General features: G+C 43.3%; 1 protein-coding gene and 1 pseudogene across 4 annotated transcripts in view; both read left to right on the forward strand.

Annotated features, from left to right (window-relative positions):
* LHFPL2 (LHFPL tetraspan subfamily member 2) overlaps positions 1-15,756 on the forward strand; it is a 184,971-nt gene that overhangs the window by 109,318 nt on the left and 59,897 nt on the right. For all 3 annotated transcript variants that reach the window (XM_081133668.1, XM_081133667.1, XM_081133669.1), the window contains one exon: positions 6,119-6,176. The gene's annotated coding sequence lies outside the window, so the exon portion shown is untranslated. The remainder of the gene's footprint in view (positions 1-6,118; positions 6,177-15,756) is intronic.
* LOC308554924 (ADP-ribosylation factor-like protein 2 pseudogene) lies at positions 8,212-15,035 on the forward strand (annotated as a pseudogene). The gene is made up of 2 exons: positions 8,212-8,303; positions 14,491-15,035. The product of its transcript is annotated as an ADP-ribosylation factor-like protein 2 pseudogene (transcript).

A 15,756-nucleotide genomic window follows, 5' to 3' on the forward strand; every position in this document is an offset into this window, starting at 1 on the left:
CTACAGTGCCTGTACCATGGTAGACAGTCATGTCCGTGGACTTCATGGGAGTGAGTAGTTGTGTTCCTGCTGGCTCTTTCCCCCATGAGATGGTAAAAGTAAGACCCTGACTTAGGTGCCCAGTAGATATTTTTTGTCTGGGGTGGATAAAATAATGGACAGATAAATGTCTTTATGCATATGTAAGATAATGAAAACAGTAAAATTTAGTTCGGGGAGCCAGGCCTCTAAAAGCAAACTCTCCATTTCTCTACTAGAGCTGGCCTTGCTTAGATGCGGACTCCCTTTCTCTGGTTTCTCTCCGTTTACAGCAAATCTTTTAAAGGAAAGGTATTTCCAAAATTGTGAGTTGGCTGTCTTGATGGTGTGACAGCTCTGCACCTTTAACAGTCCTCACCTGTGTCAAGGTAACACTCCACAACGTCAAGCTGGCTCACTCCTGGACTGCAAGGGGTTTATCATTGACGCCAGCCAGGAGCAGGGTCTCTACCTGCTCTAAATGCAGGGTGGAGCAAAAGTAGTTTTACAGTTGTTCATATGGTAAGTCATACAATAATTAATAAATAATAATACAAGAATAAACTCTGTTTCATGTACTCATAACTGTAAACCTACTTGTGCCCCACCCTGTATGCTTCAGCCTGCATGTATCCATATTACCCTGTTTGGAAATCTTAATGAGTACCTTTCCTTCTAGTTGTGATCTTGGCGTCTGTTTTTGAAAAACATTGGGCTGTTACTACTTAAAGGTTATGCCCAGGTTTTGAACACAGACTGCTGAGAAATGTCAAGCAGAGGAACGGTTTAGCTGTACTTCCCGTCCAAGGTAGTCTCGGCTGGCTGTTCGCCTCGGCCCCCCCCCCCCCCGCCCCCCGCTCTCACCTGTCCACCTGCACCAGCCTGTGTCTGCACATCTTAAAGTCCCTATTCTCAAACAAGTGGTTGGGGTATTTGATGCGTCATACATATTGGTGGTGCTTGACAACATTTGTAGCAGTTTCTGTCTTGCAAAGTGATCACATCCCTATATTCAAGGTTTTTCAAAAAGCCAGAGAATTAAGAGCAGTTGTCATCTGGAGGAGGGTTTCTCAGAATTACCTAAAGTGGTCTTCAGTTATACACACTTGCCCCTGTCCCCTTCCTCCACCATCCATATTTTAAGTATATTTCAGTTCACAGAGGGTGGTCCAGACACCGGCATTTTGAAAACACAGCCACCAAGGAGTCCCCTGTGGACAGTGTTGCCATCACCCCAGGTTCTTCTGTGCCTGCAGAGTCATTGTTCGTCTTTCGGGTTTTCTCCCCAGTCTGGAATCCTTGCTGTCATCTTTGCTTGATGATTTTCTCCATCCTAATAACCCAGTATTTCTTTCTTCCTCATATTCTTCTGCCTTTGTCCTGACGCAGTCACCCAATTGTTTATTCAGAAAACACTTATGAAATGTCCACTACATGCCGGGCACTGAGCTAAGTACAGGAGATACAGAGAGGAGGAAGCTAGAGCTGGTTTTGCTCTCAAGGTTCTGGTCCAGTAGATTTATGGGGAAATGCTGACAATTATGTGAATAAATGTGGTCCTGGCTATGTGTGCAGTGTTCTGATGCACAAACCCGATGTGTTGAAAAATGCAGTATAATTGAATCTAACTTGTCGCTGGCACATTGGTAGGCTCTTCTGTTTTACCCAGATACTTAAAATTTACCCTTTAACAGCTTCATGTTGATGCGATTTTTGAATCAAGTAAGTTTCTCCTTCCTTAAGAGTAAAAGGAAGTTTTTGTGATTAACAACATTTGGCTCGTAGTCTGCGAGGCCTCTGGAAACTTGAACTTCAGTCATTCGCTCTGTGGCTGAGTTGCAGGGCAGGGCAAGCATTGCAGAGGTTCAGGTTCCCAGCATTTCACAGGGGTTAGTTAACAGGGCCCAGACTTTGGCAGCCTGCCACTCTCTCTACGGGGTAGACAGTTTCGGGAAATTGGACACTCTCCTGTCTTTCCTTGAAAATCTTGCAGAGTTCAGCAGCCCTTCAGTGGCCGACCCATTTCTGTTAAACTCCTGTTGTCAGACACAACTGTGAGGTTATCCTGGACCTGTTGTCAGAATAGAGTCAATGCACTTCATTGACTTTTAAAAAAAACTACCAGCCTGGTCTTTGAGAAATTCATACTTTAGATGCGGAAACAGGACACTGCTCTTTGTGCTTACGCTGTCACCAACTCCCTTAAAATGGGAACCAATTTCCTCAAGCAGTTATTGTATCAACAGACCATAAGTAAAGCAGGATTTGGACAGTTATTCGTTTAGTTGACACACGTAAGCAGAGCATCTGTCTTCTGAAAATAGAGAGCACTTCTTAGTGAGGTAGAGGGATGCTTTGTGAGAGGAGGAGGTTTCTTAGAATATGCTGCTTCTGGCTTATCTCCTTTGGTATTCATTTCCATGCTCACTTCCTCCCTTGGTCCCATGGATGGGACCGAGTTTGGGGGGCCCATCCATGCCCTGTCCTTGATGAGTAAGTTTCATGGTTGAAAACCATCATGTCTTGGTTGTTGAAATATTGCTTAGCTAGAAATAGCCTGGAGCTAGGAATCAGAAGGCCTAGGTTGGAGCCCAGATTCTAGCATTTACTAATTGTGTGATTCCACTTAAATTGTTCAAATTCTTGGTCTGTAAAATGGGAATAATAAACAATGTGTCTGCCTTCGCCCCCCTCTGGCTACCCCTCTACTCACAGTGTGGATGAAATGCGAATATGAATAGGAAAGTGTCATGTGACTTATGCACGGCTTTGCATGAGAACTCTCATTCTCTCCAAAGATGGATGTAGTGAGCTAACTCTCCCAGGGGTCATGGGAGGACTCTATGTTAGAGGACAGTTATCAGACTTCTCCCTTCTGTGGTTTCTGTGATCATGAGCAGCTGACTCTTAACCTGTCCCAGAGGCAACCTGGACCACTGGGGGGTGACTGTTTAATATGACATTTAAGTTGAAATTTATCCTTATAACTAACTCCCAAGATAATTTACACTTCTTGGTTCTAGTTTTATGGATAAATATGAAACAATTCAGATCAGTTCATTTCAAGTCATAAAAAGTTATCATTGAGAAAGGGGTCTTACAACTAGCTCTGCTTCCTGTTTTTGGCAACTCTACTCAATAAATAGAGCTGGTGCCTGTCACGTGGGTGCTCCGGCACTAAAGGCAGCTATTGTTTCTCCTCTGATCTCCGGAAGTGGACCAGAAGGGCATGAGACTCAAATGGAGATGAATGGGAAGTAAACATTTTAAACTCAAAAATAACGGTGATTTTCATTTTATTTAGAATACAGTACTTGGGAGAGTAAACAATGCCTCCATTTATTGGGCTATGAATAATTTAAATGGCCAAGTAGACTACTAAGCTATAAAAATGAAGACAAAATAATGGCAAGTGATAAAGACAATATTTCTAATTTTTACAAGCTCCTGTGTGTTTAACAACCAGTAAGGGAAGAACATTAATTGCACGTAGAGAAATGGAAAAATGGCGACGAGGCGGCATGGTGCCGCCTCTGTGTGTGCTACACTGATATTCTTACAGTGGCCACAGCCCGCCGGAGGGCCCTGAACTGTTTTGTCAGGGGGTAAGGGTAGGACACACTCCCTACATTGAGTTCCATATTGATGAGAGGAATTTAAAACAAAAGCAAATAAAAAATCAGCATTGGCCTTGTTACGTGCTCTGGGTTCCGTTCTTGACGCTGTTGCTGTCTAGTACTCTGACTTTGGGGAATTCAGCCTTTGCTCCTCAGAATTTGTTTCCCTCAGATTTAGACGGGGAAATTTTCTGCCCTGCCTGTATTATATAGTTGTTAGGATTAAATGTGACGATGTATATGGCTTCAAATCTTCGCTTACTTGCAGCCGTCTAACTTTTGGAAAGTTCTTTAAACATCTCTGTGCCTGCTTCTTTGTCTTTAATTTGGGGAGAGTACTGGTTAGTGCCTACGTCAGGGTTTTTGAGGGAAGTAAATGGGTTCATTCCCGTCAAGTACACTGAACAGTGCCTGACAGTGCCTAATACATTCACTATTGTTTTGTAAATTTTTGAGGGCTCTGTGACTTAGTATATGTTTAGTCTACTATATTTTTTTTGATATAACATTTTTCAAAGAACAGAAGTTACTGTAACACCCTATTTAATGAAAAAATCACAGAATTGGCATGTTTTGTCTTTTTTATCAAAACTTGGTGGTTTCACAAGATATGACTTTGTTGTCTGAAAAGCTTAATCATGATACTGAAACATTCCCAAATAAGTTTCTTCAGAGTTTTGGCTGAACTTATGTATTCTAAGAGGTGCTTTTGAGCAGCAGGGTGAGTTTGGAAAGCGTTTGGTGGGAATCAGCACTCTACTCTGCCTTCTCTCTTATCCTTGGGGTCTTGAGAGCTGTCTTAACTGTCTAGAGCTTTGCATGTGTTGCATGTAACAAAAGAAATTTTTTAAATGTTATCTTTGATTTTGAACTCTGCTAGTTTGAGTATTTTTTGAGCCATTTAACTTTTAGAGATAATGAAATGTTCATCAAGAAGCCCATTTATAGCAGACCCATTCATAATAGTCCTAGTGGCTTATTTCCCAGAAGCCACTTCCAGATAAAAAAACACTGATCCTGACTTCCCATGATTTTCCCTAAAGGAGTAAAATTAAATTGTGGGAAATGCTTGGAATTTAACTAGTAATTAACTTTTTAAGAAACATGTATTAAAAAATCATAACTCCCCTAAGCTATTATAACAAAGGACCTTATGAGTTCAGTATTCTTTTTTATATTTATTTTTTATAAAGTGAAACCCAGTGACTATTGTCAATATCTTCAAGTTTGCTACTGAACTAAAATAATTTCTTCAGATGGAGACTTGTAGCCCTGTGCTGGCTTTTTAACCTTAGCTCCAGTTTGAATGAACACTGCTGCTGCTGTTAAACTATCTGGTTATAAGTATGGATATTCATGGCCTGACATTATAGACTTTCATTATCAAAGTTTGATGGGTATATTTGAAAGTTTGATTATAGAAGATGGGCACGTGGCCTTTTCCTATTTTCCTGTTTATTAATAGAATTGACACTGTTGAATGTTTTCTGTTCAATCCATCTTACATGGAGTTAAAAATATCTCTTCATTCCTAATTGTGTTTTTAATATTTCTTAAACCCTAAACCCTTTATTTCTAGTTTTACTCATTTGCTATATTCCATTATTGTCCTAAATAGCATGATTAAGCTAATCATTTTGAAATGGATAAGTTACTTTGAAACATGCAAAAAGCACAAGTTAGTTTTTATATGCTAGCCAATTTCTTTTCCAGTTTTTCATTAAGGACTGTCGGGTTTCTGTTTGGGGGTGATGAAGAGACTATGTATCATGGAAGGGGTGCTTTCAAGGGACCCATGGCAGGGAAAAGGAGTGCCATTCGGGAACCCTGGATCTGTGTGATACTGGGGAAGGTTCTCTGCTTCTTTCAACACCAGTTTCCTCATTTGTCAGTGGACGTACTGCCTGTCTGGACCAGTTACAATCTGATGCCACACATTCCTGGGCGCACAGCAGATTTCCAACAAATGGTTAACTGTGATACTTTATGTTAGAAATTTGTTCCATTCCTGTTGGGTATTTCAAAGCAGTCCTGAACAGACATTTGGGATTCTCAGTTTTAATGTATTAATAGACTTATAATTTTTAAGGTTACCTAAAGACTCTGAGAACTCACCCAGAGGAATACTTGATTTCTGAATAGACTAATCATTCAATAAATTCTTACTTCTCGGATCCTCTCTTTACTAAGTTAGAATTTTAATGACCATTTTTTATTTCTCCAGTTTTTGACATCCTTGTGAACTTAGCTTTTAAAAAGTTAACAGAGCCCTAGCCTAGTAGCTCAGTTGGTTAGGGCATCATCCCCACACGCCAAAGTTGTTGTGGGTTAGATCCCTGGTTAGGGCACATACAGAAATCAACCAATGAATGCATAAATAAGTGGAACAACAAATCTATTTTAATGAGATGTAAAATTGCATGATATCTTCTTTGTATGTGTTTTTTTTAAAATCCAACACTTTGTTCGATTTGTTTCTCCAGGTGGCATTTTCCTGAAATTGTTCATTGAGAGTTCCCAGCATTCCTGCAGATTCACTAGGTAAGTAAATGGAATCAGATACCCTTATTGTCAGTGATTCTTTGCAAACACTTTCCAGGTTGGTAGTAACTTACTTGAAAGAGGTGCAGTGTTTCAAACTTTTGGGCCCTGAATGGTAAACACAATGTTGTTTTTGTCGGGAGAGGGTTACTGAAATACCACTTGATGAGCATATGTGAATGTTGTAAAAGACACTGTAAAGTTTCATAAATGATATTAAATTTAATGGTATAATTTCCATGCTTCAGTTCTGACATGATCTGTTCTGTTACCATTCATAAAAACAAGTCTCAGAGCTCTTTATAACAGGCATAGCTGACTGAGTTGTCTTTCTTTTTGAGCTTCTCTGTGGACCATTTCACTGTTTGTTATCATTCCTCCCAGAAAGGGGAAGTAGAGGTTCAAATTACTCATTTTATTTCCAAGTGTCAGCTCAGGTAGAGGAGTTGCTTAAATAAAAGTTGAAAACAGTTGACTGACAGGTGATTTATGATTAACTCTATGGATTTTAATTTATAAAGGTCACCTTTGGAAAATATTAGTAACAATAATGGGGGTTGAGCATGCATTCAAGAAAATCAAGGCCTGTTCAACCTATAGGGACCTCATTATGAACTTGAGCATGTAGCTCAGGCCAAGGGAGCCAGGATGGTATATGGATTCAGGACCAGCTGATACCTTGCTACGCAGGAGGGTCCATGCACAGGGGATTTGTAGAGTATCTTTACAGACACCATCTCATTTGTGGAAAGGTGACTTTTTAGCTTATAGATTTTAGAAAAGGAAAAATTGCTATTATGTCATAAATTAAACAATTGGCTTCTCAAATATTACTCAGTTCTAACAACTACCGCTTGGATTAGATTAGGAAAGTTGGTTCATTTTATTTTGTTTTATGGGAACTGTAAATACTTGTGAGTTATGAAATTATTTTAGCAAAGTTCTCTCTCATGGGAAAGTCAGGGTTCACCTGAGACAGGTAGGTATCCCAAGAAGACTAATTGTTGGCACCATTACTGATAATCTGTTTGTTTGTTTATTTATTTAGTGGAGGTGGGAGAAACTGATTTTCTATTAATAAAGACTATTGATTAAAAATATATGCCTTTTCCTGTATGTTGAAAATGAGGGATTTATTGCATGTGATTTTCTGAACCAGGTATTCATAAACCTTCCTAAAATTTGGCTGATTGTAACTCTCTCATGCGTGGTTCAGGCCCAGAATTTCAGGTGCCTGTCAGCTAGGTAACATTGGGGTTGGTAGTGAGGCCTGTTTTTTGCTCATACAGTTCTACAGACAAAAATGGTCTCAACAGAGACAGGCCTGTACTGGTGAGGGGTGTTTATTTCTGCTCGGAGGCACTGTCTGCTTGAGCGGAAGCAGGGCCGATTGCCATCTCGCCCCGTATGTAAGGAGTCGCATGTTCACTCGAGTAAAGTGGCTCCATGTTTCTGGTGCATCCAGTGCTGGTTTAGTCCCCACTGCGGTTGTCGCCCTGGGTGGCTGCCAGGCTGGCCTGTCTATCCAGCTCTGGGGAGAAGCCAGTTCCATTCCGCCAGCGCCTTCGGGAGCTAAGTTGTGTTCACCCTTGAAGTCCCCCTCTCTGAAGACTTAGCCAGATAAAACCAGCCTTCTCAGCGTCTCTTGTTTTTTGACTGTGAATTCATCCCATACAAATACAATAAAAGTTGACCCAGTCAGACAGACACAAGAACTCCATTCTGAATTAACAGCCTCTGAATCAGAGAAACCTGACCTTGCTTTCTGTTTGTGCACAGTCACTCACATGGACTGGTGGAGGGAGGTTCCTCTGGTGGTTGGGGGGCGCCTCGCTGTCAGGCGGTCCCCGCCTGCAGCCCGGCCTCTGCTGGGCACAGGCCCGGTTGGGGTCCCAGCTGTGCTACGAGTTGGCCGCGGGACCGAGGGCAGGTTTCTTTACCTGGTGGAACTTCCTTCCCTTTCTGTGTGGATAATGCTTCCTCCCAAAGTGGTTTGGAAGATTGAACAAGGCAAAGGTGGCAATGCGTGTGGTACATGGTAGACGCCAAAGTACTCCCCGTCTGGCTCCCCGATGCTGGGGATCTTGGAAGGAGCACTGGACACGAGTGGAGAAGCCGCTCTGCCAGGTACCTGGCGCCGGTAAGGCGGCGAGGCGACACCCTCTCTGTTCCGCCCTGCCTGCTCTGAAAATTGGGAGAAGCCTTTGCAAAGCGTGAATTTAGGGTGTGTGTTGATATTAGGGAGCTTCTAATGGACAAGCTTTTTTTTTAATGTAATCAGAACTTCCTGGGCTTGAATCCCACCCCTACACCTTATAATTAGGCGTATGACCTTGAACAAGTTATTAACACCCTCTCTGGTTCTCACCTGTCTCACAAGTTTGCTGTGAGATTAAATGATATACTGTGTATAGAATGGGGCATATGGAAGTAACACCGAGTGAATCTCAATAAATATGCTGATAAATTTATCAGGACACAACAAGGGAGGCAGAAAATCTGATTCCAAAACAAAAATCCATTGTTTTAAAAATCTCTTGAGTTCGAACTTTGGCTTATTGAGCTGCCTTTTATATCATGTTACCTTAGTTTAGACCAGGGAAGATCATCTTTTACCTGAATAAACTAAGTGACCGCATCATGTGGTTCAGAAGCATGAAGCACTGGCAGTTAGTCTTCCTGGGTTTTCTTCACAAGTGAACAGATCCTTCCCCACCTGGGGGAATTCTTACTAGAATTGACCAAATGAGCAAAGTGAAAGCTCTGGACTTGCGTTATCCAGTGTGGAGCCACTTAAGCACTTGAAATATGGCTAGTGTGACTGAGGCATTGAATTTTTAATTTTATTTCGTTATAGTTCACTTAAAATTTAGAACTGATAGTTCAATTCAGTTATTGGAAAACTTTTCAGTATGTTTGGGACAACTTGGTATGCAGATCTACTTTTTCAACTGTAAACTTTACAAAAAGTTTAAATTAGATCAAGTATTTCTGATGATAATTTAGTGCCTGAATTGAGATGTGTTGTAAATGCAAAATACACACCAGATTTCAAAGTATTAGTTTTGGGAAAAAATAAGGTAGAATATTTTTAATAGTCATAGTTCTTTTAAGCAGAGAAGTGAAGAAAGCACCACAGGTGGCAGATTGACCAGAGGCCAGGAGACCAGGTAGGAAGGTGTTACTGGCAAGAAACAATGAGGACTGAGAGGGAGGTGTGGGAGGGCAAGGTGGGCAGGGCTGCAGCTAACTGATGAAGCACAGTCCTGGGGGCAGGTGCCCATGGGTTAGCTTTGGAGAGGAGCTGGGGCAGCTCTGGCAGACCAAGAGTGGGATTGCCATAGATAAGCTTAAAGTACAGGAAAAGATGTTAAGAGAATTCTCATGTACTGGCTTTTGTTCTTTTGAGAAGTGGGAGAAATCATTTGTCTTGGGGAGAGGAGGTGAAGCCGGGGGTTTGAGAAGCATGCATGCTTTCCTACTTGGGAAGGAACTCTTCTCAGTGCTGATGTGGCCAATGTCTATCTTCCTGTGAATTCTGGTCCCCGGTCTGATGGATTATTGCACAGGGAATTTCAGCCCTCCATCAATGGGATTAGTCCACAAGGATGTTCTGGATCCCACATCAGTAACCATACGGTTTTGTTTTGATCCAATGCCAAAGTCTATGAAAAAGGCTATATACAAATCCTGCAGCAGGTGGATTTGGAATACCAATTGACACTCATCTTGTAGTTCCGTCTACACGAAGAAATCTTTACGTAGACAGCCCATGATCCTTACATAGACAGCTTTTTACTTTAATGATCCACTTTTAAATTGCTGTTTGAAAGGGAGGAGATGAACTGACCTCAGCTGGATGAATATTCACTGGGATGGGATGGAGGTGTTTCCTTCATTGTCACTGTAAAGTGTACTTATGCTTTTATATGACACTTGTTAATATAGGTAAGTAGTAGCTGTATACAGTTTTATTTTGTATCCCCTTTTATTTCCTACGCCAAACCATGGCAATCCTACTTCACCAAACAAGGCTGTAGTATAGCTCAAAATTTCTAGAACCCTTCCCCTGTAAACACCCTGTCTGCTCTTTGAAATTTTGTCATGATTTCCTAGCATAAACTGACTTCTTCTGAACTAAATATTGATTTAATCTGCATTCCCTTTTGGATTAATTCAATAACCAGAATAAAGCTTGTGTAATCTTTTCCCTATCTTGTGCTCTCACGCCGCAGGTAGCAACCTGTTATAGGGCTAAGCAACCTGTAAAGATAAGGTTGGTCCCCCAGTCTCTGTACCTTATGTTATCAGCCCAGAACAGCCTATGAAAACCTATTAAAGCTACTTGGAAAGCTCAGAGGGACTTGGAAATAAATGTACCTGATTTTGATCCAAATTATCCTACACACACAGCCAAGTTGGATTAGGAAATGGACACTTCCTGTCATTAACTCATGGCTTAGGTCACCCCTTTCATGTACTGAAGGCGGCCACAACTGAAAACCCACTTTAGACATCTCGTGTGACTGATTTGAAAGTGCTGGTTCCTCCTGTTTCCCCATCGCCACCCTTTTCTCTTCGTGCTTCATTTCAAACTATCCCTGCTTTCAGTGGAAGTTCGGTTCATTTCCCCCCTTATGTCCATGCGGTGGCTATGGATTGGAAAGAGTCAGGCTATAGGCTGGTGGTCACTTGCTTTCATGGATTCTTTAGCATTACTCAAGGTCAGGGCAACTAGTTTATGGGCCATTTACACCCACATCAGGTACATTTAAGTCTATCCTAGAAATTGTCAGGCATTTTGATAAGAGGGTAGTTGCAGAGAAAGCCACTGGGGAAACCCCGAGGAGTTACACTTTTCTTTAGCTGCTGTAATACTCTGTTTTATGCTTGCAGTATTTATATCTGCACATCTCAAAGCAGAGATGGTTTTTCACCCACCCGAAGGTCACACCTCCATCTTCCCCCATGTCCTTGATGAACACTGGTATACTCTTGAAGCCAAGCAACAGCCCTTGTGTACTTATTGTTAAGGCTGGGCTAGAATTGCCAGAAGATGTTTATATGTGTTTTTCTCCTGGTTATCAAAATAATCTCTGTTCATACAGAGAAGTACTAGCATTCAGAGAATAAAAAAAAAATGAGTCCCCTTAGGGATCACCACGGTCAGTCCAGTGGCCAGGTTCCTAAGAATGTCCCTTTGTGTACATTCTTTGCTTCACATGGTTGAGCCCTTACTCTGTATAAAACTTTATATTCAGTTACTTTTTTGTTTAATACTGCATTATGAAATTTCCCCATGTTATTAAGTTTCCTGTTAAAAAAAGCAATTCAGTGGTTGGATATTCTATCTGATGGTACATATTTGAATCATTTTAACCTTCTATTTTTGACAAGTAAGTTGTTTTCTGATTTATTTTAAACCATTAAATATGAACTTTGAATATCCTTTTATGGATATCTGTTCAGTTTTTAAAATAGTGTATATCTAGGCAAGTTGGGCTTATCACACCCTAAGAGTCATCGGATCCTTAATCTTTGACAGTTTGGGAAGTGAGAATAGCATCCCATTTAAATTTTTACTGTTTATTACTAGTGAAATTGAGTGCTTTTTCTGAGTAAAACAGCCATTTGTATTTTCTCTTTTGTGATTGTCTATTTCCTCCTTTCCAGGTGAAATTGTCATTTGTGACAGTTGATTTATGATCTTGTCCCAGTTTCCTAGACGGGTTTCTTGGGGTGCACACCTGTGCGCATATTGCCTTCTCGGTAGCGGCTCATTGCTTACAGCATTGCCCTGTATTTGAAGGGGAAGTCAGGTGTGGAGGTGTCGGAGAGAACGCGCTCGGAAATTCTGCTGGGACTGCTCGGTTGTGCCTGTCGGCATCTGAACGGTCAGCTCTGCCAGTGCACACCCCGTCCTGCCCCACCCCGACCTCGCCCTGCTTCCTGCCTGCTGCCGTTGCCCCTCCGCCTGTCCAGGCAGACATGACATAGCTCCTGTTGGCAGAATTCTAATAGTAAACACCATGCTGGCTCGTAGTAAAGTGCTCATTGCCCCCCTGAAGTGCTTCTCACCTGTTCCTCTCCTGATGTCGCTTGTCAGTCTGCTTGGCTGGCTTTTCCTGCTGCCCCCAGCCATTGCTTCCCAGTAGTCGTGACTCTCCTGTCTTCCAGCTCCTTGCATGTCCATGTTATCTCGCCCGCTCCATGACTTCAGCTGCCAGCCGCAGGCCGGACCTAACTCTCCTCCAGGCTGCAGACCCACGTGGCCAGCTGCCCTTTGAGGGTCTTCCCCTGGGGTCCCACTGGCACTTCTAATGCAGTGTGCCCCAAAATGAACCCATTCCCCCTCCCTGGCTAGAATTATTCTTTATTAGCTAGCTTTTCAACTTCACCTCCCAGGGAACTCAAGCAAGGAATACAAATATTTTCATAAGATTCTTTCAGGGAGTAAAATTAATATTTTTGAGAATGAAAATATGGCCAATTGTCTCCCAAGGATTGAAAGACTTTATTAAGATTGCAAAATATCCTTCCCCAGGGGTACTTTTTTCAGGGGTTATTGGAAATATGGTGCTGGGAAGAATAAAAGGACATTTAATACCGTGGAAGTGGGAAATAGCTAATGAAATTCAATCCATTTTTAGAACACATAGAACGTACTAACTCCCAGAGATTTAAGACAGCTCATTTTGCTTCCTGGGCCTTTCAGGCTCATTACAACCATGACACAAAGGTCCTTCAGCACAAATATGTCATGACCGTGTTTTATTTACTGTGAATATTTACTACACCTGAATCTAGGTGTCCCCATGGGTCTGCCTTCCCTTATCTGTGTCAGGTGGCTTCAGTGTTGGTACTTTTTATAGGCTGTGTCCCCCTAAAACAGATCCTGTGGTAAAGATTCAAGCACAAGTAGGTTATTAGGGAGGTAATCCTGGAAAGCATTAAGGGAACAGGGATGTGGAGTATGGAGGAGAAGAGAACCAGTAAAGGGATGTATTTGAACAGGTTGCTCAGTCCCTGTTGAGTTCGAGGAAACAGCTTTCGGAATCATCCCCTCTGAGGGGCTGGCACGCTGGGGTATGTCTCCTCCAACTCACATCTGCCACTGAATGATGGCTGCTCTTGAGGCCAGCTTTAAGGTCTGCTCCTGCAGGTGGAGGCCCTGGGTGCACATGCGGGAATGGGAGCCGAGGGGACCCTGGTAGGCATTGACAGTGCCTGCCGAGTGCACTGCTTTAACATTTTAAACAAACAAGTTCGCTTTAGAGACACGCCTCAGGTGACTGGATACAGAGCACATGCAGAGGTTGTTAGTAGAGTGTACTTCAATCACATCAGAACCTGATAGATGTCAGAGGGAATTTAAAAGATACCGAGCATTTGATACCACTGATCCTGGAACTGGGAAGGGAAGATATCGGGAGAACTTCTGAGAGGTGTCTAGATGTTGCTCTTAAAATGAAGGATGACACGTCTCGGTAACAACCACCGACAGGCCATTAGAGTAACAGATGGAACAACTGGATTGTCAGACTCCTTATAGGTTGAGGTTTCCTCAGTGCTAATCAGCCTACAGAATTATAACTAAGCTTAGGAGGAAATTACGATATTTTTTCCATGCACTCAGATCTGGAAGAAAACAAAAATCTGGCGGAAATCTGTGGCCAGCCAAGTCTGAACAGAGCCACCTTCATTACTTTGGGGAATTCCTGGGGAAGGAAAGAAGGTAGAATCCAGTGCCGTTAGGGGACCATTAAAAAGGATCCTCTGCTATATGTAATTTGTTGTTCCTCTTTGTTGTACTCACACAACAGTCTTGATGACATATCTTAACACGGAAAATGTATCCTAACGTCCTGTTGACTGTGCTGTTAGTGTCATTTAGGAGATGAGCAGATAAGATCTTGAAGCTGTCAAATATCTAATCATTCAGACCCATTGTGTGATGTTGGCAACAGAGAGTAAGAGAGTGTCCCTGTCCTGAAAGAGCTCCCACCCAGCCACGAGAGCCTGGCGGAGAAGCCACCGCCACTGGAATGAGCTGATAGTACGGGAACAGAGACAGGGACCATTAATTCTGCCATTTGGAGAGGGCATCCCAGAGCTGTGACATATGACTTGGGCTTCAAGAACGAGTAGGTTTCACTAAGGGATAGGGACAAGAGTGGGCAGCCTGGAAGTGCAGAGCTAGGTCAGGAGGCCACGAGTGGTTTGGTGTGACTGAAATACAAGGTGTAGTCAGCCTGTGAAAGTCCTGAGGGCCTTGCCCCTGCTTTTATGGTCGCTCCCACATTAATGTCAAAAGGTGGAAGAAATGGGAGCCAGGAGGGGGCTACGGGGACCATGACCTTCTGACTATCTTGAAGAAGATGAGGCAGAAAGAGTGGGAGCTGCAACTGCACATGCTCGGCCTGGACAACACTGCCAAAACAACTATCTTTAACAAGTTCAGTGGGGAAGACATCGACACCATCTCCCTGACGCTGGGCTTCAGCATCAAGACCCTGGAGCACCGGGGATTCCAGGGGAACATCTGGGATGCTGGCGGCCAGAGTGCCTGTGGTCCCACTGGCGGAACTGCTTTGCGAGCATTCACGGCCTCGCCTGGGTGGGCAGTGCCTGCTGCCTGCGCACGCAGGGCTGCCAGGGGGAGCTCTAGAGCCTGTTGGTGGGGGGGCTCCTGGCTGGGGGCACCCTCCTCATTTTGACTAACAAGCAGGACCTGCCTGGAGCACTGTATTCTAACACCGTCCATGAGGCCCTGGAGCTGGACTCTGTCCCCAGCCACCGCTGGTGCATCCAGGGCTGCTGCGCCCTCTCTGGGTTAACCTGCTGCCCGGCATTGACTGACTCCCGGATGACACTCCCCACTGCATTTTCACGGGCCCATTGAATTGCTCCAGATGCCTCTACCTTGCAGTCCATTCCCCTTACCCCCACCCAGGCCCTCACCAAGCACCACCCATGGGGGGGTGGGAATCAGCCACCCAACTAACATTCCCTATGCCCCTCTATAACTTGCTGCTGCTGCCCACTGCTGCTCCAAGGCCAGCCCAGCTCCCATGGGGGGCGGGGGGTATTTTGGCTCCTAACCCAGCAGCCCACCTGCAGCTGCCAGACCAAGAGGCCAGGGCTGGGGCTGGGAGGGGGCTGCCTCTGCTGCTATCAGGGCTGGGCCTCCTCCTTTGCTCAGCTGTGAGAATAAACTGTTCCTTGTCCAGAAAAAGAAAAAAGGTAGATACCATTTCTACTGGCTCATGTTCAAGTTCCCACCAAACATCCTGCCATTGTAGAAACGACTTAGGTGCAGATAATAAATGGAGCTTGTAGAACTTGTGCGGTACGCTCACGATTCTTTCTGCTTTAGGAATTTCCACTTCCTCTGTTATCACCGAAAGAGTGGGTTTTTTTATCATGGAATTCCCCATTCCTCTGTAGATTCACTTTTATTCCATCCTTTGAAACTGCACTCAGGCTTCCAGGAGATGTTTCCCTGATGACTTCATCGCATAAGATAAAGGCTTAAAAGTATTTGACACCAAAGAAAGAAATGTGAGCATGTCTTGAGTCT

Source organism: Miniopterus schreibersii (assembly GCF_964146895.1).
Source record: "Miniopterus schreibersii genome assembly, chromosome: 3".
NCBI lineage: Eukaryota > Metazoa > Chordata > Mammalia > Chiroptera > Miniopteridae > Miniopterus > Miniopterus schreibersii.